General features: G+C 44.7%; 1 pseudogene; it reads right to left on the bottom strand.

Annotated features, from left to right (window-relative positions):
* Positions 1–439: 439 nt before the first annotated feature.
* Positions 440–23920, bottom strand: LOC141109925 (polynucleotide 5'-hydroxyl-kinase NOL9-like; annotated as a pseudogene).
* Positions 23921–24911: the final 991 nt, after the last annotated feature.

Here is a 24911-nt window from a genome sequence, read left to right as displayed (position 1 = left end):
TATAAAATAGACCACGGTGTCCAGAAATTCTTCAGCATCAGAAGATGCGATGCCGACCACCTTGAAGGAAAATACGATGTTGGGTATGCACTGTTTTCATGCATCCGATTATGGAAAAATGATGTGGAATTTAGTTCACCTGGAGATTTCATCCTCAGATGTTTATTCACGGTCCATGAAGCAGACGTCTCCATAAAGATCCACGTTTCTCTGACATTTGTTAAAGTTTAGAACATTATCACTTCTAATCTTTTGTTTCTAAATGCAAGGCTGCGTTTGAATTACACCGACACCCAATCGCAGCACCCACTGTGTTTTGAACACGATGCGGTAAAAGCTCACAAAACAAGGCTTCCCCGCACTGCGTTCTGACGTGAAAGGGCCCTTATTGTTTAGGCAAAGGTCACACAACGGGTAAATGAAATACACGTACCACTGCTCTGTTCCAGTTTTCCTTGTTTATTAACTCTTGAAACTACATTGTAGAAAGTCTTATTATTGTGGTCATTTCTTTATTACATGAAACATTTTATAAACATACACAGTAAACAGAAAAAATCTGAAAGGAGATTGTGACATTTACTGCTTTGATGATAGTGCGTTCGATGGACATATTGCAGGGACACTGCATAATCCATGACTGCTTTCTCTTCTATGTTATTACTATTACAATGCACTAAGTCTGGAGCACATTGGAGGACGCCTTCCTTGAATATTAGTCTGGGACACATGGGAAGAGTGCGCATTCTATGACTATTAGTCTGGAACACATTGGTTAAGTGCGCATTCTATGACTGTATTAGTGTGCCTCGTTAACTGTATAAGAATCTGGAACACTGGCTGAGTGCGCCTTCTTGACTGTATTAGTCTGGGACATATTGGACGAGTGTGCTTTCCTTGACTGGAATAGAATCTGGGACACATTGGACAAGTGCACTTTCCATGACTATTAGTCTGGGACAAATTGGATGAATGCACCTTCCTTGGCGGGGATAGAATCTGGGACACATGGGATGACTGCGCCCTCCATGACCGTACGTCTGGGACACATTGGTTGAGCGCGCCTTCCTTGACCCTACGTCTGGGACACACTGGTTGAGAGCGCCTTCCTTGATCCTACGTCTGGGACACATTGCTTGAGCGCGCCTTCCTTGACCCTACGTCTGGGACACACTGGTTGAGAGCGCCTTCCTTTGACCCTACGTCTGGGACACATTGGTTTAGCGCGCCTTCCTTGACCCTACGTCTGGGGCACATTGGTTGGGAGCGCCTTCCTTGACCCTACGTCTGGGGCACATTGATTGAGAGCGCCTTCCTTGACCCTATGTCTGGGACACATTGGTTGAGTGAGTCTTTCACTGTATTTAGTTTGAGACAATTTGACACCTCGTTGACTATTAGAATCTGGAACACTGGCTGAGTGTGCCTTCCTAGTGTGGGACACATTGGCTGGGTGCCCTTTCTTGACCGTATTTTCTCTATTTGTAACACTGATGCAATCTGAAGGCCTGATTTTTTTTTTAATCATTTTGTATATATTATTTTTTTTGGTAAGAGCCAGCTGTTTGGGCTCTATTTTAAGTGTTTTATAAGCTTTTTCAAAAACAGTCTAAAATGTAACAAAAAAATAAATTTAATCAAACAAAACAAAAGGGGTAAGACAAAAAAAAAAAACTTAGAGATGTTCGCGCCGTTTGAGGCGTTTCTCTTCATCTTCCCCGAGCCGTAGATTGTGAAGTCATAGTCTGAGGTGACGTAGGGAATCTCCCAATTAATTCCAGGCTGGAAAACAAGAGAGAAGAGAAATGCTTAGATAAGAAATCTTAAAGCGGCTACTGAACAATGAAAAAAAAAAAAAAGAGCTGATGTAACAGGTTCCAGCTCCAGAAAGACAACTATTACAGAGAAAGCTGTCAAAATACCTGTGTGAGAAGCCTCAGGCTAAAGCTGGCATTCTTCAATTCCTGAGCAGCACACTAATCTGACCTCTAGGTTTCGCTGAAGGTCCCGCCCTGGAACTAGCACAGGCAGTGTGATTGCCAAATAGCACAAGCATAGTCCTATGGATTCCGGAAAAACAACGCCAACTCTCAAACATGAACATAGGGTCTTACTTCGTAAACTTCGTATTGCTCTGGGACCCTTTCCATACTCATTTGGGATGGTCATACAACTCGCCAATTATTTCTTTACTTGGTCATACCTACTATTTTTTTTTCTTCTATATTAGATCAGGGTTCTCCAAACGTTCTAAACAAAAAGGGCCACTTTACTGTCCGTCAGACTTTAGAGGGGCCAGACGACTATGCTTGAAAGTAGAAAAGGCCCCATTGAGGGCGGGAAGGACGAGGTACCCCCCCCATCATAATGTGCACTAGCGGGCGGAACAGGGCACCCCCCCAATGGGGGCGTTGGCGGGAGAACAAGGTGCCCCCCCATCATGGTTGTCAGCAGGAACAAAGCACCCCCCCTCCCGAGCGTCAGCGGGATTAACAAGGCCACCCCCCCTCCCGAGCGTCAGCGGGAAGAACAACCTGCGCACCCTCCCCCCCATCGTGGATGTCAGCGGGAGGAAGCAAGCAGCAAAGAGCTGAATCTGGCCCCTGGGCCACAGTTTGGAGATGAGTGATATACACCATCAATGTCATGATAGTCACCTGACTGCACTTTTACTATATTACATTACTAAGCACTCTGATAATTTCCTTAGAGGAGACCATGGATTGCAGAAGAATATCAATCAGGAATAAATGGAGACACGCTCGTTTACTTAGCTCTCCCAAAACACATCCATTCATTTAAGGATTTGAACTCGGTTGAATGTGACTTTGCCTCAAAAGAACGCAATCTACAAGATGTCTCCTGTAAATGTATAAAGCCCTAAACATCGCAAGTCTGTTTTCCGGATATTTTCTACAGTGGGAAAAAGATTTCAGCACAAATATTACTGATGACCAAAAAAAACAATTATACTACAGCTATCACATGCTTCCTCTAAAAAATATATTTTTTTAAATTCCATACATTATGGCACTGCACTTTACTCCAGGCTTATTGGGATATATTCTTCCCATCATCGAAAAAGATTCAGGGCTCAACAGACCCCAGGAATTCTTGGTGCATGTTTCATTGTACAGGTGAACCAATAGGCCAACGTAAAACATTATACTCGGTCTACCATCCTCCACCTCGTCGTCTTTACAATATACTGAATACTTTTTGTCACAATAAGTTATTATTTATTAAGGTACTTATATAGCGCCGTCAATTTACGCAGCGCTTTACATATAAATTGTACATTCACATCGGTCCCTACCCTGAAGGAGCTTACAATCTAAGGTCCCTAACTCACATTCATATACTGGGGCCAATTTTTAGACAGAAGCCAATTAACCTCCCAGCATGTCTTTGGAGTGTGGAAGGAAACCGGAGTACCCGGAGGAAACCCACACAGGCACAGGGAGAACATTCACACTCCAGGCAGGTAGTGTCGTGATTCGAACCAGCGACCCTTTTTACGGCTGAGAGTGCTATCCACTACACCACTGTGCCGCCCAAGTTCAAGTATATTACATGCATTGTTGTATTAGACAGGAATCGGTGAGGCTGACCACATTCCCTCATTTTCATGGATCTTGGATCTACCTAGGTGATGCACCTTACCAGACTGACAAACAAAAGGTTACGCCATATATGGTCATGTTTGCACATTTCTGCACCTTGTGCTGCTATTTTCTATTTCATGTATGTTACGCTTAGGCTTGGTTCATACGACTTAGTGCCACTTTGCCAGGAGACTTCGAAGCAGGGAATATCTGTGTAATCTTCCTGTAATGTCAGATCCAGATCACATCAATCAAGACGAGGATCCGACTTAGCGGCAACTTCCATTAAAGTCTATGGGCACAAGTCAGATAGAAGTTGTCCTAAAGTAGTACAGGAACCTTTTCTAAAGTCAGAGCGACTTCAGTAGTGCCAATTAAGACTAATCTCATTATCTCATTGACCAACATTGGATTTCACATGTTATACGGCTTGGGGGTCTCACGTCGGATCCTAAATCACAGGAGCGTGAACCGAGCCTTACATGTATGTTATTCTAACTACAAAAAATAAGAAGAATGATAATCCCTCTCTGACGTTCACATTGATACCTCAAGTGTGGTGAAATCACTGTGTGTACACATATGCACGTGGAACCTACATGTATACATTTGCACGTGAGCATGGGGAGATGGGTGCTTTAAAAATGTTTTTACATAGTTACTCTGGTTAAAAAAAAAAAAAAAAAAAAAAAAGACATAAGTCCAATTCAAACAATAGAAGGGAAAATAAAATTATACAATCCTATACCCACAGTTGATCCAGAGGAAGGCATAAAAAAAAAAAAAAAAAAAAAACAACCCCTAAAAACCCCTATTTGCTACAGCAGGAGAACAAATTTCTCCCCAATCCCCCCAGGAGGTAATCAGATTTTCCCTCCTGGATCAGCTTTACCTATAAATGTCAGTACTCAGTTATATTATGTACATTTAGGAAAGAATCCAGGCCTTTCTTAAAGCAATCTACCGACTTGGCCAAAACCACCTCTGGTCTATTCCACATTTTCACATCTCTTACTGTGAAGAAACCTTTCCATATTTGGAGCTTAAACCTCTTTCCCTCTAGATGTAAAGAGTGTCCCCCTTGTCCTCTGTGATGAGCTTAAAGTGAATAACTCAACACCAAGTTCACAATATGGACCCCTTATGTATTTATACATGGTGATCATATCCCCCTTAATCTCCTCTTCTCAAGAGAATAAATTCAGTTCCTCTAATCTTTCCTCATAGCTGAGCTCCTCCATGCCTCTTATCAGTTTGGTTGCCCTTCTCTGCACTTTCTCCAGTTCCCTGATATCCTTTTTATGAACTGGTGCCCACAACTGAACTGCATATTTCAGATAAGGTCTTATTTATGATCTGTACAGGGGGGGCAAAATTATCTCTCTGGTGTCCATACCTCTTATACAAGAAAGGACTTTGCTCGCTTTGGAAACCGCAGCTTGGCATTGCATGCTATTATTGAGCTTATGATCTACCAAAACCCCCAAAAATTAGGAACAATGGCCTTGAAATGACAGAGCTCAATTCTTTTAGGATCTGTGTGGTTCTAAAAATAGGTTTTTATACCCTAATGCAATCTCTGCATTAGGATAAAAAACATCCTGTGTTCAGCTCCTGCTGATCTCAATTACAGCCAGTAAGGAGAGAGCTGGGCGAGCTCACACGAGTGCCCCCATAGCAAGAGGGTGGGAGGAGCCTAGAACATCAGTGGGGGACCCTAGGGGGAGGAGGATCAGGCTGCTCTGTGCAATGCTATTGCACAGAGCAGGCAAGTATGACATGTTTAGCATTTTTTTTTTTTTTTATTCCTAGAATATTTAAAAAAAATAAAAAATAAAAAATAAGGTGGGGATGGAGGTTCCTCCTCCTCAGTCAGCAGCCAGCCCGACAGTTTTTAGCAGACCCAGGCTTCCCAGAGAACAGTGCCCAGCAACTACGGTGCTGGGAGGGCGGCTGTAGAGCCACTTTGTTCACTTTTATATAAAAGCCCAACACCAGATGCAAATGGTGACACCTGGATCATGGCTACAGATCCTATAAACACTTGCCCCGATGATAAACCGGTATGTCCCAAGGCCTGGAAATGGTTAAGCTGGTGCCATGACCACCACCCCAGGTTTCTTATTTCACTCTTGATTGAAAAGAGACAATACCTGGTTCTTGAAGATGCTGTGGGGTATAGATATGTTTCCAATCGCAGAGCAGCTGGAGGGATGGGTGTAAGGATGTGGTAGACCTTTTTCTCCATATTAATTCCCCGAATAATACCTGGTGAGACAAGAACAATTGGTCAATGTAACCAATTACTGGCCGCCCAATGTTTTCGCTCTCCTCTCCTGGAGAAACAAAACAAGGAGCCCAAACGGGCATTTGACTCTTATGACTAGCCATGCAGATAGTTTTCCCCTCTGTCCCAACTCACCAAACCCCAGGCAGTCACAGACTGGCGTCTGTGTGAGGATCACCGGGCCGCTGCTCTGGCTGCCGACATCATCCAGAATGTGGCACAGGCCGACCCAGCTAGCGTTGGCTGTGTACAAGATGTGTGGTGGAGCGACATCGGCATGGATGACTCGAAGTGCTACAGCATTAAACGGCACCTGGAGAACACGAGGACACACGCTCCACGTTATACAGGTTTATTGGCTTGCCATAGAATACATTCACAGATTTCAGGTTTACAAAACCTCCAACTACTCTACTATGTGTATGTCAGCAAAAGTGGAGCAATGCAACAGACAGCACTTCACAGAGAGAGAGAAGAACTGACATTGTTCCTCCATCTCTCGGTGACCCCAGAAACTGAAAAGCGATGAGGATTTCATCACTTCCAGTTATGGCTCTCCGTTTACCTGGCTGTTACTGGGCAGGGAAGCAGCCAATCACATCGATCTGTGTCTGATCGGCAGCATTGGAGTCCAAAGGAGAGATCTGGGGTCTAAGACTCTAGATCTCTCCATTCAAGAAGATATATCACAACCCATTCACAAGGGATGTTGTTCATCCTTTGTTAAAGCAACAAAGTGGATAAAAAAATTAAAAATTTAAGACCGTGTAAAAAAAGAAACAAAAAAGTTTGGAAAAAAAATGTTTTAAAAAAATTTCAATTGCCCTCTCCCCCCCATGCTTACATGTAAAATTGTGATCATCCCATACAAGGTATCGCCGCAAATGTCAGAGCAATCATTTTAGCTCTAGACCTCCTCCAACACTAAACTGGTAACCTGTAAAGGCTTTTACAGCGTTGTTAATCAAGATTTTTAGGTATCGTAGTTTGGCGCCACTCCGTGGGTGCACGCAATTTAAAAGTGTGAAATGTTTGGCATCTATTTACTCAGCGCAAATACCGTGACACAAAGAAAACTGCATCACCCATTTTTTTTCCTCTAGGGTCTCTGCTACAATAAATTATATATATATATATTATATATATATATATATATTATATATATATATATATATATATATATATATATATATATACACATACATACATATACATACATACATATACATACACACACACACACATATATATATATATATATATATATATATACACACATATACATACACACACACTTTTTCATTTTGTTTAGGGGGGGTTCCAAGTAATTTTCTAGCAAAGAAAATACTGATTTTATCATGTAGGACAGGGATATGCAATTAGCGGACCTCCAGCTGTTGCAAAACTACAAGTCCCATCATGCTCTGGGTGTCTTGCTATGCCTCATGGGACAGAAAATCAAATCCTCTCATTTGTGCATTCCATCTTGAGATGTCTGCCAGTTCAAAACACTGAATTGCATCAAGTTTAGGTAATGACACTCAAGCTGGCCATAGATGGATTAACATTTGGCCGGTTCAGTAGGATCCCAGCTGAATTTCGATCAATCTATGGCCATTCCTGCTTGAACGATTGACCTCTGTCAAAGGGGAATGTAGGAAAGCGATTGTTAATCGGCAGCCTCTGATCAATGTATTCTGACAGGGAAGTCGTCATCCCCGCTGTCAGAATACAATGGTACAGCGGGGAAGATTCCTCCATCCACCTCACTTGTATGGATGGAGGAATCTTTTCTTTGATCAGCCCAGAATAAATTGCATCTACTTATCTAATTTATCACCAGAATGACATAATGTGCTGGCACTGCTCTACTTCTGTCTGAATTGTGAGAGAAAGAGAAAGACAGAATGAAAAAGGAAAGCGAGAGATGTGGGAGAAAGGAAAAAAAAAAAAAAAAAAAAAAAAAAAAAAAAAAGCAAAAAAGAGAAAGATTTAGAAAAAAAAAAAAGTGCTGTAGGACAGAGCAGGGAGAGAGAGTGCAAAGTGTTATTTACCAGGATCTCTATACTGACCTCGTAAGGCACGAAGCTGTTAAGAGGAATGATCTGCTCAAACTGCTGCAACTTGCCAATGTAGCCCAACATGGTGAGATCTCTCAGGATCCACCCGTGACGTCTGAAAGGGAAAAAATAAAGCTGAGAAGAAAAAAAAAAAAAAAAGACAGCTTATACAGCACTTCCTATTACTTGAAATATGTGAAGTACTAATGTCCCCTATTTTGTTCATAGTAACCCATCAGTATTGGTGTCAGTGGACACAATAACAACCTCCACTTATGTTGTCAATAAACGCAACAATAGGCCCCCAGCACTGGTGTCAGCTGACCCAATAAACACCTTCGGCAATTGTGTCAGTGGGCGCAACAATAACCCCTACTCATGTCACCAGTGGACGCAATAAGCCCCAGCATTATCTACCATCATTGGCGTCCATGGACGCAATAAGCCCCAGCATCCCCCCCCCCATCATTGGCGTCAGTGGACACAATAAGCCCCAGCATTGGTGTCAAAGCAATAACAACCCCCAGCTTTGTCATCAATGGACACAATAATAACCACCAGCTTTGGTGTCAGTGGATGCAATAATAAGCACCACCCCGTGACATTAGTGAATGCAGTAATTGCTGCCATCAGTACTATTACACCCCCCCCATATTGATGGTCAGCGGCAGTGAGCGTTAGTATCCCACCCACCCCACCCCCAAAATGGTGCCAGGGACAGTGAAACTTAAACCAACCCCCAACCTGCAATGGTAGTTACTAGCCATGAAATTCAACTCCTCAACCCCCTGCTTGCACTGGTGGTAAGGGCAGTGAAAGTTATCCCCCCCCCCTTACAATGGCAGTTAAATTTACCCCCAAACATTTGTGGTTACTGGCAGTAAAATTTACCTCCACCCCCTTAATTGGAGATGAGTGGTGGTAAAAGTTAAACCCCCCCATTGCTGGGCATGGCAGGGAAAGTTTAACCTTTCTCCCCCACAGACCAGGACTACATAACACCGCCCATAGTAATATCTCTCCGGTGCTGGAACAGAGCGTTTCAGTGACTAGCACCCCTCAGCCACTCGGGCTGCATACTGGGCACCAGGGGGTCTAGTAACTGGATTACTTTTAAAGTTGCTCATTTCAGACACCAAACCCTCACAAAAGTTACTTACACTGTCTCCGTCCCTCCAGCTCCACTATAACTGTTCTCTACTTGAAGCAATTCATGTCCTAATGAAGGCCTAAAGTGAAGGTCAGAGTCTTCCTCTTCATCGGAGGAGTCCAGCCCTTGGTTCTTGTACTTGGTGTCAGACGAGGCCTTTGTCATGTATCCAGCCGCGCTCTTCACATACTCAGGAGTGAGCGGCTCCATGCGTTCTCCTCCCTCTGTGACCATCTGTACGATGTGGCTGGGGGACAGCAGGTGGATTAGGTCTATCAGGAGTAGCAATCCAAACCCTGGAGGGGGGGGGATAAAGACATAGCAAGGATGTAAATATTAAAGGGCAACTCCAACCAGATGAAGGATTTTGCCATTTTTTTTCAAGAGAAGTTTCTCTACAAGGTTTAGTATAAATTCTGGATTGAACTAGATGGACTTGTGTCTTTTCAACTTAGCTATGTAACATATACAATGTGGTAATACATATGTGTTGCCGCAATTTGTTTTTGCTTAATACTGTGCATTGCGATAGGGCAGCCCATTCATTTCAACAGGCATACCGGTACATCTCTGTCTGTTTTTTGGGGTTTCAGGCGTGTGCATGCGCTCCCACTGTGATTATGCAGATGTTCGTTACAAAGGCAGATTGGCAGTCTGTAAGACAGATCGCTGTTCTGTCAGTAGGGAAGGTATTGATCCTGTTTTCCTGCAAAGCAGAGACATGGATCCATCTCTTCCCCTAGTAAAAGCACCTCCCACAGTACACAAACACTGGCTAGGCACACAGTTAACCCTTTGATAGCCCCTGATGTTAACCCCTTCACACCCAGTGTCATTAGTACAGTGACAGTGCATATTTTTAGCACCGATCACTATATACCGTATTTATCGGCGTATAACACGCACCTTAATTTTAAGAGGTAAGTTTCAGGGAAAAAAATAAATACATTTTAAATAAAGAATTTAGAAGCAAAATAAGGGTCAGTGCCCATCATTGCAGCCTAATCAGTGCCGGAATAGACAGACGGTTCTCCTGTGTACACGGCGTCAGGCCTAGTCCCACCCCCTATGATGGACATAACATTAGTCCAATGGCGGGACGTCAATACTAGGAGGCGGGACTGGGCATAAACTTCTAGACGAGCACACAGGAGATCGCGGCTCTATTTTGGCAGCGCCCGTTCTTTCCCCTCAGAGGCAGCCCTATATTGGCGTATAACACGCATACATGATTTACCTCTGATTTTAAGGGGGAAAAAAAAGTACATGTAATACGCCAATACGGTAAGTGTCAGCGATTCCCACCAAAGTGTCAGCTGGTGTCAGAATGTCCACTGCAATGTTGTAATACTGGGTACAAAAGAATTTCCAAGGCATTAGATATACCATGGAACATGGGGAAGAGTCATCATCAAGTGGAGAAAATCTGGCACAACAGGGACATGACCAAGAACTGGATGTCCCTCCAAAATTGATGAAGACGAGAAGAAAACTGGTCAGGGAGGCTGCCAAGAGGCCTACAGCAATATTAAAGGAGCTGCAGGAATATCTGGCTGTATGGTACATGTGACAACAACCTCCCGTATTCTTCATATGTCTGGGCTATGGGGTAGAGTGGCAAGACAGAAGACTTTTCTTACCAAGAAAAACATCCTGTGGGAAAATGTGTTCTGGTCTGATGAAACCAAGGTTGAACTTTTTTTAGCCATAATTCCAAAATAAATATTTGGTGCAAAAACAACACTGCACATCACCAAAAAGAACACCATACCCACCGTGAAGCATGGTGGTGGCAGCATCATGCTTTGGGGCTGTTTTTCTTCAGCTGGAACAGGGGCCTTAATCAAGGTAGAGGGAATTATGAACAGTTCCAAATACCAGTCAGTATTGGCACAAAATCTTCAGTCTTCTGTTAGAAAGCTGAAAATGAAGAGGAACTTCATCTTTCAGCACGACAACGACCCAAAGTATCCATCCAAATCAACAAGGGGGACGGCTTCACCAAAGGATTCAAGTTTTGGATTTGCCCAGCCAGAGCCCAGACCTGAATCCCATTGAAAATCTGTGGGGTGATCTGAAGAGGGCTGTGCAGAGGAAATGCCCTCGCAAGCGGACAGATTTTGAGTGTTTTTTGCAAAGAAGAGCGGGCAAATATTGCCAAGTCAAGATGTGCCATGCTGATAGACACATACCCAAAAAGACAAAGTGCTGTAATAAAAACAAAAGGTGCTTCAACAAAGTATTAGTGTAAGGGGTGTACACACTTATGTGACCATCATTTTTTTTATTTTTACTTCTCTTCACCTAAAATATTCCTTGCATTTAATGCAATAAAATAAAAAATGCCCTCAGATCTCACATTAAAAAAAAAAAAAAAAAAAAAAAGACACCTGTCATGCTTTTTTTTTCTATTACAAGGGATGTTTACGTTCCTTGTAATAGGAATAAAAGTGATCACATTTTTATTCTTTTTTAAAGGAACAGTGTAAAAGATATAAATAGGAGAAAAAAAAAAGAAATTTAAATTGCCCCGTCCTGCTGAGCTTGCGTGCAGAAGCATACGAAAAGTCACACCCGCGTATGTAAACGGTGTTCACACCACACATGTGAGGTATCACCGCGATCATTACTGCGAGAGCAATAATTCCAGCCCTAGACCTCCTCTAACTCAAAACTGGTAACCTGTAGAGATTAAGTGTCAAAGTTTATCGCCATTCCACGAGCGGGCGCAATTTTGAAGCGCGACATGTTGGGTATCAATTTACTCGGCATAACATCATCTTTCACATTATAAAAGAAAATTGTGCTAACTTTACGGTTTTATTTTTCAATTAAAAAAAGTGCAATTTATTTGGGAAAAAAATACGTTTGTAAGACCGCTGCGCAAATACGGTGTGACAAAGTATTGCAACGACCGCCAAATTTTATTCATTAGGATGTCTGGAAAAAAAAAAAAAAAAATAATAAATTATACATATTTAGGGGTTCTAAGTAATTTTCTAGCAAAAAAACCTCCGGGATTTTAACTTGTAAAACAAGTTTGAAAAATAGGCGCGGCCCATAAGTGGTAACTGAATGTGTAATTATCTGAATTATGAAAAGAATAAAAAAAAATAGAAAACGTGCATCGAAGGGCAGATAAATCAGCCGCCAGCTTTTATTTCTGTCAAAACTTGAATCCAAAGAGGAACAAAAAGTGTGAGTTGGAGTTTGGCTTCAATTAGTGTATCTAAATCTGCTAGTCCATCTAACACTCCCCTCCCCCACCCCCCCCAAGACTGATAATGCTGCTGTCCAAAGGCTCCTCTGTTGCTCCCCCAAGCAGAGTGCTGGCACTCCGATACAGGAGTTGTTGGAAGGATCGCCGGGTGAAACAAGCCCAAAAAAATAGTCGGGGGGGGGGGGAGGGACTCGTAGTCGGGGGGGGAGGGAGGGGGGGGACTCGTAGTCGGGGGGGGAGGGAGGGGGGGGACTCGTAGTCGGGGGGGGAGGGAGGGGGGGGACTCGTAGTCGGGGGGGGAGGGGGGGACGCTGGGACTTGTAGTCAGGGAGGGGAAGGGGGACTTGTAGTCAGGGAGGGGGGGGATGCTGGGACTTGTAGTCAGGGGGGAGGGGGGGACGCTGGGACTTGTAGTCGGGGAGGGGGGGACGCTGGGACTTGTAGTCGGGGAGGGGGGGACGCTGGGACTTGTAGTCGGGGAGGGGGGGACGCTGGGACTTGTAGTCGGGGAGGGGGGGACGCTGGGACTTGTAGTCGGGGAGGGGGGGACGCTGGGACTTGTAGTCGGGGAGGGGGGGACGCTGGGACTTGTAGTCGGGGAGGGGGGGACGCTGGGACTTGTAGTCGGGGAGGGGGGGACGCTGGGACTTGTAGTCGGGGAGGGGGGGACGCTGGGACTTGTAGTCGGGGAGGGGGGGACGCTGGGACTTGTAGTCGGGGAGGGGGGGACGCTGGGACTTGTAGTCGGGGAGGGGGGGACGCTGGGACTTGTAGTCGGGGAGGGGGGGACGCTGGGACTTGTAGTCGGGGAGGGGGGGACGCTGGGACTTGTAGTCGGGGAGGGGGGGACGCTGGGACTTGTAGTCGGGGAGGGGGGGACGCTGGGACTTGTAGTCGGGGAGGGGGGGACGCTGGGACTTGTAGTCGGGGAGGGGGGGACGCTGGGACTTGTAGTCGGGGAGGGGGGGACGCTGGGACTTGTAGTCGGGGAGGGGGGGACGCTGGGACTTGTAGTCGGGGAGGGGGGGACGCTGGGACTTGTAGTCGGGGAGGGGGGGACGCTGGGACTTGTAGTCGGGGAGGGGGGGACGCTGGGACTTGTAGTCGGGGAGGGGGGGACGCTGGGACTTGTAGTCGGGGAGGGGGGGGAGCTGGGACTTGTAGTCAGGGGGGGGGAGCTGGGACTTGTAGTCAGGGGGGGGGAGCTGGGACTTGTAGTCAGGGGGGGGGAGCTGGGACTTGTAGTCAGGGGGGGGGAGCTGGGACTTGTAGTCAGGGGGGGGAGCTGGGACTTGTAGTCGGGGAGGGTGGGACGCTGGGACTTGTAGTCAGGGGGGGGGAGCTGGGACTTGTAGTCAGGGGGGGGGAGCTGGGACTCGTAGTCAGGGGGGGTGGGACCCTGGGACTTGTAGTCAGGGAGGGGGGGACGCTGGGACTTGTAGTCAGGGAGGGGGGGACGCTGGGACTTGTAGTCAGGGAGGGGGGACGCTGGGACTTGTAGTCAGGGTGGGACGCTGGGACTTGTAGTCCTCCTCCGGGGGGAGACACACCTGTCCGGGGCCCAGTAGCAGGACACACACTCCCTCCTCGGCCAGCACGGCGGACATGGAGGGGGTCGGGCTCTCCTGGGAGGTGGATGGCCGGGACTCGGAACTCTCCGGGCCGCTCATCTTCTTCCTCCTCTTCGCTCCGGTATGCCGAGCCCGCTGTGATCGGCTCTTCCCCGGGCGGACCTTCAGGACGGCTCCGGACCGGGCGGGGAACATCCGGGGATCCATCTCTCTCTCTCTGTCTGAGGAAAAGACAGGAGACGCTCGGCGCTTTCCCGCTCCTCCTGTACGCCGCTGGGACCCGCCCCTCCGCGCCAGCGTCTGGACGTACAACGCAGCGTGTGTCCGGGTCACATGACCCGGAAATAGTGCCACAGACTGGAGCTCCAGTCTACAGCCCGATATTGGATCTCGCGAGATCTCGTGCCAGGTGACCTTCAGGAGTCCCACAGGGCGTCCGGACTCTGGCCGCCATCTTGGTTGTGGCAAACTGTATGTTGAAATCCCCGCTATCTCGGCCGCTGTACCGGGAATGTTATCCTCTTACAGGATACATCTATCCCTGCTCTGGTCTACCAGCCCGCAGGAAAGGAGCCTGGCTGCGGGTTTAACGTGGACGGTGGATAACGGGCGCCATCTTGGTTGTGGCAGCCATGTTGGCATTAGTAGCAAATCTCTGAGGAGGAGGAATTTTTTATTTCAAATTATTAAACTAAAGTGAAGGGCCATGGAGGTGTTCAGTGTAACATTACAACATTTCCAGGGTCTGTTTACAGCTGAGAGGCTCACTTTTGTTGCCAGCGGTTTAGACATTAACCACTTCCCTACCAGGCCAATTCTGACATTTCTCTCCTACATGTAAAAAATCATTTTTTTGCTAGAAAATGACATAGAACCCCCAAACATTATATATGTTTTTTTCTTTTTTTTTTTTAGCAAAGACTCTAGAGAATATAATGGCGGTTGTTGCAAAAAAAAAGTTTTGTGTTTTTAAAAAAAAATTAAAACAGTAAAGTTAGCCCAATGTTTTTGCATATTGTGAAAGATGAAGTTACGCCGAGTAAATAGATACCTAACATGTCACGCTTCAAAATTGCACACGGTCGTGGAATGGCGCCAATGTTGGGTACTTAAAAATCCCCATAGGCGACGCTTGAAATTTTTTTACTGGTTACATGTTTTGAGATACAGAGGAGGTCTAGTGATGAAATGATTGCTCTTGCTCCAACGTTCGCGGCGATACCTCACATGTGTGGTTTGAACACCGTTTTCATATGTGTGCGGGACTTACGTATGCGTTCGCTTCCGCGTGCGAGCACACGGGGACAGGGGCGCTTTAAAAAAAAAAAAAATTTATTGTTAACCAGTTGCCGACCGCCGCACGACGATGTACGTCTGCAGAGCGGCACGGGCAGGCAAAAGGGCTTACAGGTACGTCCTTGCCTGCCCGCGGGGGGGGGGTCCGATCGGACCCCCCCCCCCCCCCCCGTGCCTGCGGTGGTCGGCAAATCCTCCCCGGCGATCGGTGGTGAGGGGGAGGCCATCCATTCGTGGCCCCCCCCTCGCGATCGCTCCCAGCCAATGGGATCATTTCCCTGCCTCTGTATAGTACACAGAGGCAGAGGAAATGATGTCATCTCTCCTCAGCTCGGCATTTTCCGTTCCGGCGCCGAGGAGAGAAGACTGGAATGTGAGTGCACAACACACTACACACACACAGTAGAACACGCCAGGCATACAATACACCCCGATCCCCCCCCCCGATCACCCCCCAATCCCCCCCCCTGTCACAAACTGACACCAAGCAGGTTTTTTTTTTTTTCTGATTACTGTATTGGTGTCAGTTTGTGACAGTTAGTGTGGTAGGGCAGTTAGTATTACCCCCCTTTAGGTCTAGGATACCCCCCTAACCCCCCCTAATAAAGTTTAAACCCCTTGATCACCCCCTGTCACCAGTGTCACTAAGCGATCATTTTTCTGATCGCTGTATTAGTGTCGCTGGTGACGCTAGTTAGGGAGGTAAATATTTAGGTTCGCCGTCAGCGTTTTATAGCGACAGGGACCCCCATATACTATCTAATAAATGTTTTAACCCCTTGATTGCCCCCTAGTTAACCCTTTCACCACTGATCACTGTATAACCGTTACGGGTGACGCTGGTTAGTTGTTTATTTTTTATAGTGTCAGGGCACCCGCCGTTTATTACCGAATAAAGGTTTAGCCCCCTGATCGCCCGGCGGTGATATGCGTCGCCCCAGGCAGCGTCAGATTAGCGCCAGTACCGCTAACACCCACACACGCAGCATACACCTCCCTTAGTGGTATAGTATCTGAACGGATCAATATCTGATCCGATCAGATCTATACTAGCGTCCCCAGCAGTTTAGGGTTCCCAAAAACGCAGTGTTAGCGGGATCAGCCCAGATACCTGCTAGCACCTGCGTTTTTCTCCTCCGCCCGGCCCAGCCCACCCAAGTGCAGTATCGCTCGATCACTGTCACTTACAAAACACTAAACGCATAACTGCAGCGTTCGCAGAGTCAGGCCTGATCCCTGCGATCGCTAACAGTTTTTTTGGTAGCGTTTTGGTGAACTGGCAAGCACCAGCGGCCTAGTACACCCCGGTCGTAGTCAAACCAGCACTGCAGTAACACTTGGTGACGTGGCGAGTCCCATAAGTGCAGTTCAAGCTGGTGAGGTGACAAGCACAAGTAGTGTCCCGCTGCCACCAAGAAGACAAACACAGGCCCGTCGTGCCCATAGTGCCCTTCCTGCTGCATTCGCCAATCCTAATTGGGAACCCACCACTTCTGCAGCACCCGTACTTCCCCCATTCACATCCCCAACCAAATGCAGTCGGCTGCATGAGAGGCATTTTCTTTATGTACTCCCGAGTACCCCTACCCAACGAACCCCCCCAAAAAAGATGTTGTGTCTGCAGCAAGCGCGGATATAGGCGTGACACCCGCTATTATTGTCCCTCCTGTCCTGACAATCCTGGTCTTTGCATTGGTGAATGTTTTGAACGCTACCATACACTAGTTGAGTATTAGCGTAGGGTACAGCATTGCACAGACTAGGCACACTTTCACAGGGTCTCCCAAGATGCCATCGCATTTTGAGAGACCCGAACCTGGAACCGGTTACAGTTATAAAGAAAGTGTAAAAAAAAAAAAAAAATATATAAAATAAAAAAAAAATAGTTGTCGTTTTATTGTTCTCTCTCTCTCTATTCTCTCTATGGTTCTGCTCTTTTTTACTGTATTCTATTCTGCAATGTTTTATTGTTATTATGTTTTATCATGTTTGCTTTTCAGGTATGCAATTTTTTACACTTTACCGTTTACTGTGCTTTATTGTTAACCATTTTTTTGTCTTCAGGTACGCCATTCACGACTTTGAGTGGTTATACCAGAATGATGCTTGCAGGTTTAGGTATCATCTTGGTATCATTCTTTTCAGCCAGCGGTCGGCTTTCATGTAAAAGCAATCCTAGCGGCTAATTAGCCTCTAGACTGCGTTTACAAGCAGTGGGAGGGAATGCCCCCCCACTGTCTTAAGTGTTTTTCTCTGGCTCTCCTGTCTCAACAGGGAACCTGAGAATGCAGCCGGTGATTCAGCCAGCTGACCATAGAGCTGATCAGAGACCAGAGTGGCTCCAAACATCTCTATGGCCTAAGAAACCGGAAGCTACGAGCATTCGATGACTTAGATTTCTCTGGATGTAAACAGCGCCATTGGGAAATTGGGAAAGCATTTTATCACACCGATCTTGGTGTGGTCAGATGCTTTGAGGGCAGAGGAGAGATCTAGGGTCTAATAGACCCCATTTTTTTCAAAAAAGAGTACCTGTCACTACCTATTGCTATCATAGGGGATATTTACATTCCCTGAGATAACAATAAAATAATTTAAAAAAAAATGAAAGGAACGGTTTAAAAATAAGATAAAAAAATAATAAAGAAAAAAAAAAAAAAAAAAAAAAAGCACCCCTGTCCCCCCCTTCTCTTGTGCTAAGGTGAACGCAAACGTCGGTCTGGTGTCAAATGTAGACAGCAATTGCACCATGCATGTGAGGTGTCACCACGAACATCAGATCGAGGGCAGTAATTTTAGCAGTAGACCTCCTCTGTAAATCTAAAGTGGTAACCTGTAAAGGCTTTTAATGGCTTTTAAAAATGTATTTATTTTGTTGCCACTGCACGTTTGTGCGCAATTTTAAAACATGTCATGTTTGGTATCCGTGTACTCGGCCTAAGATCATCTTTTTTATTTCATCAAACATTTGGGCAATATAGTGTGTTTTAGTGCAATAAAATTTTAAAAAGTGTGTTTTTTCCCCAAAAAATGCGTTTGAAAAAGCGCTGCGCAAATACTGTGTGAAAAAAAAAAAATGAAACACCCATTTTATTCTGTAGGGCATTTGCTTTAAAAAAATATATAATGTTTGGGGGTTCAAAGTAATTTTCTTGCAAAAAAAAAATAATTTTTCATGTCTTCAAGTGGTTAGAAGAGTGGGTGATGTGTGACATAAGCTTCTAAATGTTGTGCATAAAATGCCAGGACAGTTCAAAACCCCCCCAAATGACCCCATTTTGAAAAGTAGACACCCCAAGCTATTTGCTGAGAGGCATGTCGAGTCCATGGAATATTTTATATTGTGACACAAGTTTAGGGAAAGAGACAAATTTTTTTTTTTTTTTTTGCACAAAGTTGTCACTAAATGATATATTGCTCAAACATGCCATGGGAATATGTGAAATTACACCCCAAAATACATTCTGCTGCTTCTCCTGAGTACGGGGATACCACATGTGTGAGGCTTTTTGGGAGCCTAGCCGCGTACGGGCCCCCGAAAACCAAGCACCGCCTTCAGGCTTTCTAAGGGTGTAAATTTTTGATTTCACTCTTCACTGCCTATCACAGTTTCGGAGGCCATGGAATGCCCAGGTGGCACAACCCCCCCCCCCCCCCAAATGACCCCATTTTGGAAAGTAGACACCCCAAGCTATTTGCTGAGAGGTATAGTGAGTATTTTGCAGACCTCACTTTTTGTCACAAAGTTTTGAAAATTGAAAAAAGAAAAAAAAAATTTTTTTTTCTTGTCTTTCTTCATTTTCAAAAACAAATGAGAGCTGCAAAATACTCACCATGCCTCTCAGCAAACAGCTTGGGGTGTCTACTTTCCAAAATGGGGTCATTTGGGGGGTTTTGTGCCACCTGGGCATTCCATGGCCTCCGAAACTGTGATAGGCAGTGAAGAGTGAAATCAAAAATTTACACCCTTAGAAATCCTGAAGGCGCTGATTGGTTTTCGGGGCCCCGTACGCGGCTAGGCTCCCAAAAAGTCCCACACATGTGGTATCCCCGTACTCAGGAAAAGCAGCTAAATGTATTTTGGGGTGCAATTCCACATATGCCCATGGCCTGTGTGAGCAATATATCATTTAGTGACAACTTTTTGTAATTTTTTTTTTTTTTTTTCATTATTCAATCACTTGGGACAAAAAAAAAATGAATATTCAATGGGCTTAACATGCCTCTCAGCAATTTCCTTGGGGTGTCTACTTTCCAAAATGGTATAATTTGGGGGGGTTTTGTACTGCCCTGCCATTTTAGCACCTCAAGAAATGACATAAATTAAAGGCTGTATAAATTCCAAAAATATGTACCCTAGTTTGTAGGCGCTATAAAACTTTTGCGCAAACCAATAAATATACACTTATTGACTTTTTTTTACCAAAGACATGTGGCCGAATACATTTTGGCCTAAATGTATGACTAAAATTGAGTTTATTGGATTTTTTTTATAACAAAAAGTAGAAAATATCATTTTTTTTCAAAATTTGCGGTCTTTTTCCGTTTATAGCGCAAACAATAAAAACGGCAGAGGTGATCAAATAACATCAAAAGAAAGCTCTACTTGTGGGAAGAAAAGGACGCAAATTTCGTTTGGGTACAGCATTGCATGACCGCGCAATTAGCAGTTAAAGCGACGCAGTGCCAAATTGTAAAAAGTGCTCTGGTCAGGAAGGGGGTAAATCCTTCCGGGGCTGAAGTGGTTAAGTGTGAAAAATATGCAAAAAAATCGGAAAGGGGTAAATACTTTTTCACAGCATTGTATATGACCATTCAGAAAAGAAAAGTCAAGTTCTTGTAATTCTATATTAGGAGGTATTTCTGATACACATCTGGAGTTGTCTTAAGACATTTTCTTATAGGCTCCCTTGGATGTTTTTACTGGACTGTCTCTCTGCCCCCATAGACAGCCCTGGGCTAGAACTCACCTAGAAGTAGAGCTAGAAGTATTCATTTCATCACACGAGAGAAATGGAACTGAACAACATGTGCCTCCATATCTGGAAGTACTGAGTGTTTTCCAAGACTTCTGGAAATGTTGGGATTCCTAGTTCCCCCTGCTCAAAGTGGATACTCCTGCCAGCTGCTACATAACTAGAGGACACAGTAGTGATGAAGGCATGAGAAGAAAAGAACTAACTGTGCTCCATCAGGTGGATCCGGTATAAGTGTGTAGATGACTGCGGCTAAGGCCCCCTGTAAACCTTTCCAACAAATTGTATGGAAAAGCTGGCACTCAGCTATAGGCTGAACAGTCTTTATTAGATCACAGGATAAAAACACCTCAGGACAGTGTTAATGAGTTTAAGCCAGAAAAGGCATTAGTCTGGCAGAAACGCGTTAGCACTGTCCTCTGGCGCTTTAATCCCGTGATCGAATAACGAAGATTGTAGAGCCCATAGACGAGTGCCGGCTTTTACATACAAGTAGTGACGAAGGGGCTAGAGGACTGTACCAGTGACCACAGCGGGGGGGGGAGCCACTCCTGGAAATGTGCCAGAATGAATGAACTCCTGTGCATGTGCAGGAGTTACGTCTTCCTGTTAAAATGGCAAAAGACCTGGCAACTTGAAGAGATAGGAGAGAAGGTACTAGGCACCAACAAGGGATTTTGTGGATGTAGGTCTGTTGCTAGGGAGGTATTTTTAGACTTTAAAGAATAAACTAAAAAGAATAAGATTATTCCCACGGTATAATGTATGGAGGACGGCTAGAACGGGAAAAGCTGCTAGCACCGATTCGGGTACACACCTAACCTTCAGAGTAAAAAGCATAAAAATAAGTGATGCAGCGCTGATCCACACTAATCAACCATGTGTAAAATGGTGAATATAAAATCCCAGTGTCAGATATTAATATCATAAGAAAAAATCAAAGATGAGTAAAAATGAGTAAAACCAAATTGGGTGACAAGTGACAAATTACAAACCTAATAAAAATAATATTAGTAATAATCAATATAATAGGTGAATATAAATCATTGAAGACTCTACGTAATTAGATAAACCTCACAATACAGTGATGAAAACATCAGGTAGACATATATAAATAAAGAGGAATGGTATAACTTTGTGCAAATGACGCTGAAGAAGGTGACAATGTGAAATGAATGTGCAATGGATAATGACAATCGTATGGGTCTAAACCCCTTATCAATAGGTGACAAATGTGCAAAAAACACCCATCCAAGTGGGTAGGGTATAATAAATAATATATATATCCCAAACATTAAAGTGCAATACAGTGCTATACACAAAAAGTCCTTCAAAAAATGAAATATGTAACAGCAACGGGGATCCCCTGATGAAGTCACGTGTGGTGTGACGTCACGCGTAGGGACGAGACAGGCTACAGAGACTGCCAGAGGCTTACGAGCTCACCGCTCGTCGGATACAAAGCGCTGTTTTTAAAATTGTGATGTGAGTACCCTATCTTTTTTCATAAATAAAAGTGATTTGATTAAAGGGTATCACACTATTGGGACCCTTCCTACTTTTCATATACTCACCCCCCCCTGCACTACACCTGAGGGATTACATCCTGGATCCAGGAACGTGAGGGACGCACTGGAGCCCCTAGGTGGACACCCCCCCCTGCACCACACCTGAGGTATTACATCCCGGATCCAGGACCGTGAGGGACGCGCTGGAGCCCCTAGGTGGACACCCCAAAGGCTTATCTATCATATGCGCATGCCCTATTACCTTAAGGTAAGGGGCCATTGCTCACCTGTGTGTTTGCACACGAAGACACTTGTGATGTTACCCAGGCTGAGCACGTTTATTACAACGGCCGCATGCTAAACCGTTGCTGTCACATATTTCATTTTTTTAAGGACTTTTTGTGTATAGCACTGTATTGCACTTTAATGTTTGGGATATATATATTATTTATTATACCCTACCCACTTGGATGGGTGTTTTTTGCACATTTGTCACCTATTGATAAGGGGTTTAGACCCATACGATTGTCATTGTCCATTGCACATTCATTTCACATTGTCACCTTCTTCAGCGTCATTTGCACAAAGTTATACCATTCCTCTTTATTTATATATGTCTACCTGATGTTTTCATCACTGTATTGTGAGGTTTATCTAATTACGTAGAGTCTTCAATGATTTATAGTCACCTATTATATTGATTATTACTAATATTATTTTTATTAGGTTTGTAATTTGTCACTTGTCGTCACCCAATTTGGTTTTACTCATTTTTACTCATCTTTGATTTTTTCTTATGATATTAATATCTGACGCTGGGATTTTATATTCACCATTTTACACATGGTTGATTATTGTGGATCAGCGCTGCATCACTTATTTTTATGATTTTTAGACTTTAGTTCAGCGAACTTTAATGGCGCTTGGGTGCCGAACCCAAATCCCATTGAAATCAATGGGAGACAAATCTGTCAAATCAAAAATGAACATTTTCTGGGCTAAAAGGGTTTTGCAAAAAAAATAGCAGGGGGATGGGCACTGTACTGGGGAACATATGCCAGCGCAAAAAGAAATGTCTTTTGGCAGGGAGCGTTAAGTCTGGTATGGATTTGAGGGGGGTGCCCCATGCAAAAAAAAAACCCAGTGAGGTTCCCCAGGAATCCTTGTGCAAAAAAACTAAATAAAAAATGCCTCTAAAAATCCATACCAGATCCTTAATCCGAGCATGCAGCCTGGCTGGTCAGGAAAAGGAGGAACTGCGGGGAGCATGCGGCTTCCCCATCCTGAACCATACTAAGCCAAATGCCCTCAACATAGGCAAAATGCTTTCCCAGTGAGAACTCGCCTGGTAAAACACCCTGTCCCCATATTTATGAGGACAAAGGCCTCATCCCAATAACCCTGGCCTGGGGCTTGTGGGAATTGGAAGCCCTCTTTATAAATAAGATACCGATACAAAGTAAAGGAGTAAGGAGGTACACAGAAACAAAAAATACATACAAAAAAATTTAACCTAGAAATAACACCCGAATATTTGCCAAGAAAAAAAATTGTCCCTCATTAATCCATCATCAATAACGATGCCGGCTGACAACTAAATTAAAAACTCAACAAACCCGGTACACACAGCCAATCTGGAGGGTTCAGCTTGTCTTATAAAGGAAGAGGTGGGGATAGTAGTGACGGTGTTGAACAAATATGGCCATGGTCATGACTTAGGTTTGGAAGGAATCACTGGCTCGTCCCTAATCGAGACTGGCCATACAAAATTAAAATCTCCTAACAGGAAAAACAGTAAAGTTTTGTGCACTGATCCTATATGTTTAGCTGTGTGGCTGAAGTTCTGCTTTAAAATTCTTGTAAGTCCCAGAAAGAAGATTCCATAGGAATCCAAAAAAGTATAGGAAGAAATAACTGCTGCCACGGAACACCACTACTGTAGATCAGTAGCTGTTCTGGTGGAGAACAGGTTGGGAAAAGTGGACAGAGGAAAGTTGTATGGAAGGAACTGTACATATCGAGATCACTCCAAGTGAATACATTTCCTGGTGTCTATGAGGAAATTAGTTTTGGGTCGGCTTTGGGGCTTTTTATTTACAATATAACTTTATTTAAGTAAACAAAATTAACATTTATGTTCTCCAGATCTTTATTCGTGTCAACCTTGTGGAACTGACCAGTGGTCACCAATGAAAAGTGACATCTGTTACAAACGAACCGTGGAATACCTACCTTGGACTGACCCATTGTCCCTCATTCTTCTGACTCTTGTTACATTGTTGCTCTTAGTGACCATAGCAATAGCCGTTCTATTCATGATCAAAGTAAACACTCCGGTAGAGAAATCGGCAGGAGGGAAGATGTGTCTGGGGATGTTAATGTCTTTAGCGCTCTCACTTTGCACCTTATACTGCTATTTTGGCAAGCCTGGAATTATCACATGTATGGTGAGGCAACCCGTCTTTGCCGTGAGTTTAGTTTGGAGAAAGGGAGTGGGAGGAGGGAGGAGCAGGAGATTGCCTTGCCATTCTAGTCTATCAGGCTGTGTGTTTCTACTGATGCACACAGTGTAGGGAGGCAGATCTTTAGTCGGAGTTGCTCCATACGATTCTGCAAGAGAAAGGAGCCACCCGGAAACAGGCAGTGGTCATGGCACCAGCCTAAACAGGAGCATAAACAAGGAACAATATGGTAAAGAAACTGCATATTCAGTGATTAAATCAGCCGCTGCAAGTGCCTAAAACCATAGGGTGTAAACCTGAATAGGGATAATGATATTTTCTGCATACTTACATTGGTCCAGCTTCGCACAATGCAAGTATACATACTGTATGCAGGTCTGCTGTTAGAAATCATGGGGCCCCATAAAGCCTTACCTGACAGGGCCCACGCCTTTGGTAAAATATCAGGGGTCTAAACGGACCCCTGATGTCTCATATTTGAGACAGAGAGGTACTGAGGATAGAGATTCCTCTGTCTCTTTCTCTCCCTGTCTCTTTCTCTGGAGATGAATGAATAGGGAGCCTCTGCGGCTTTCTGTTCATTCACAAACTGAAGTATAGTAAACACAAGTGACTATGCTTCAGTGATGAATGGATACAGGAGCGATTGGTATCGATAGCTCATTATGTTGATTTAGGAAAGGAAGAGGCCAGTAAATAGGGCATATTTACCTCTCCCCACTCTCCATCCTGAAACAAACCCCCCGTGTGCCTGCAGCAGCAGATATCAGACGAGG

The sequence above is a fragment of the Aquarana catesbeiana genome, linkage group LG10 (assembly GCF_042186555.1).
Source record: "Aquarana catesbeiana isolate 2022-GZ linkage group LG10, ASM4218655v1, whole genome shotgun sequence".
In the NCBI taxonomy this organism is placed as follows: domain Eukaryota; kingdom Metazoa; phylum Chordata; class Amphibia; order Anura; family Ranidae; genus Aquarana; species Aquarana catesbeiana.
This window is presented reverse-complemented; position numbering and strand designations above follow the sequence as displayed.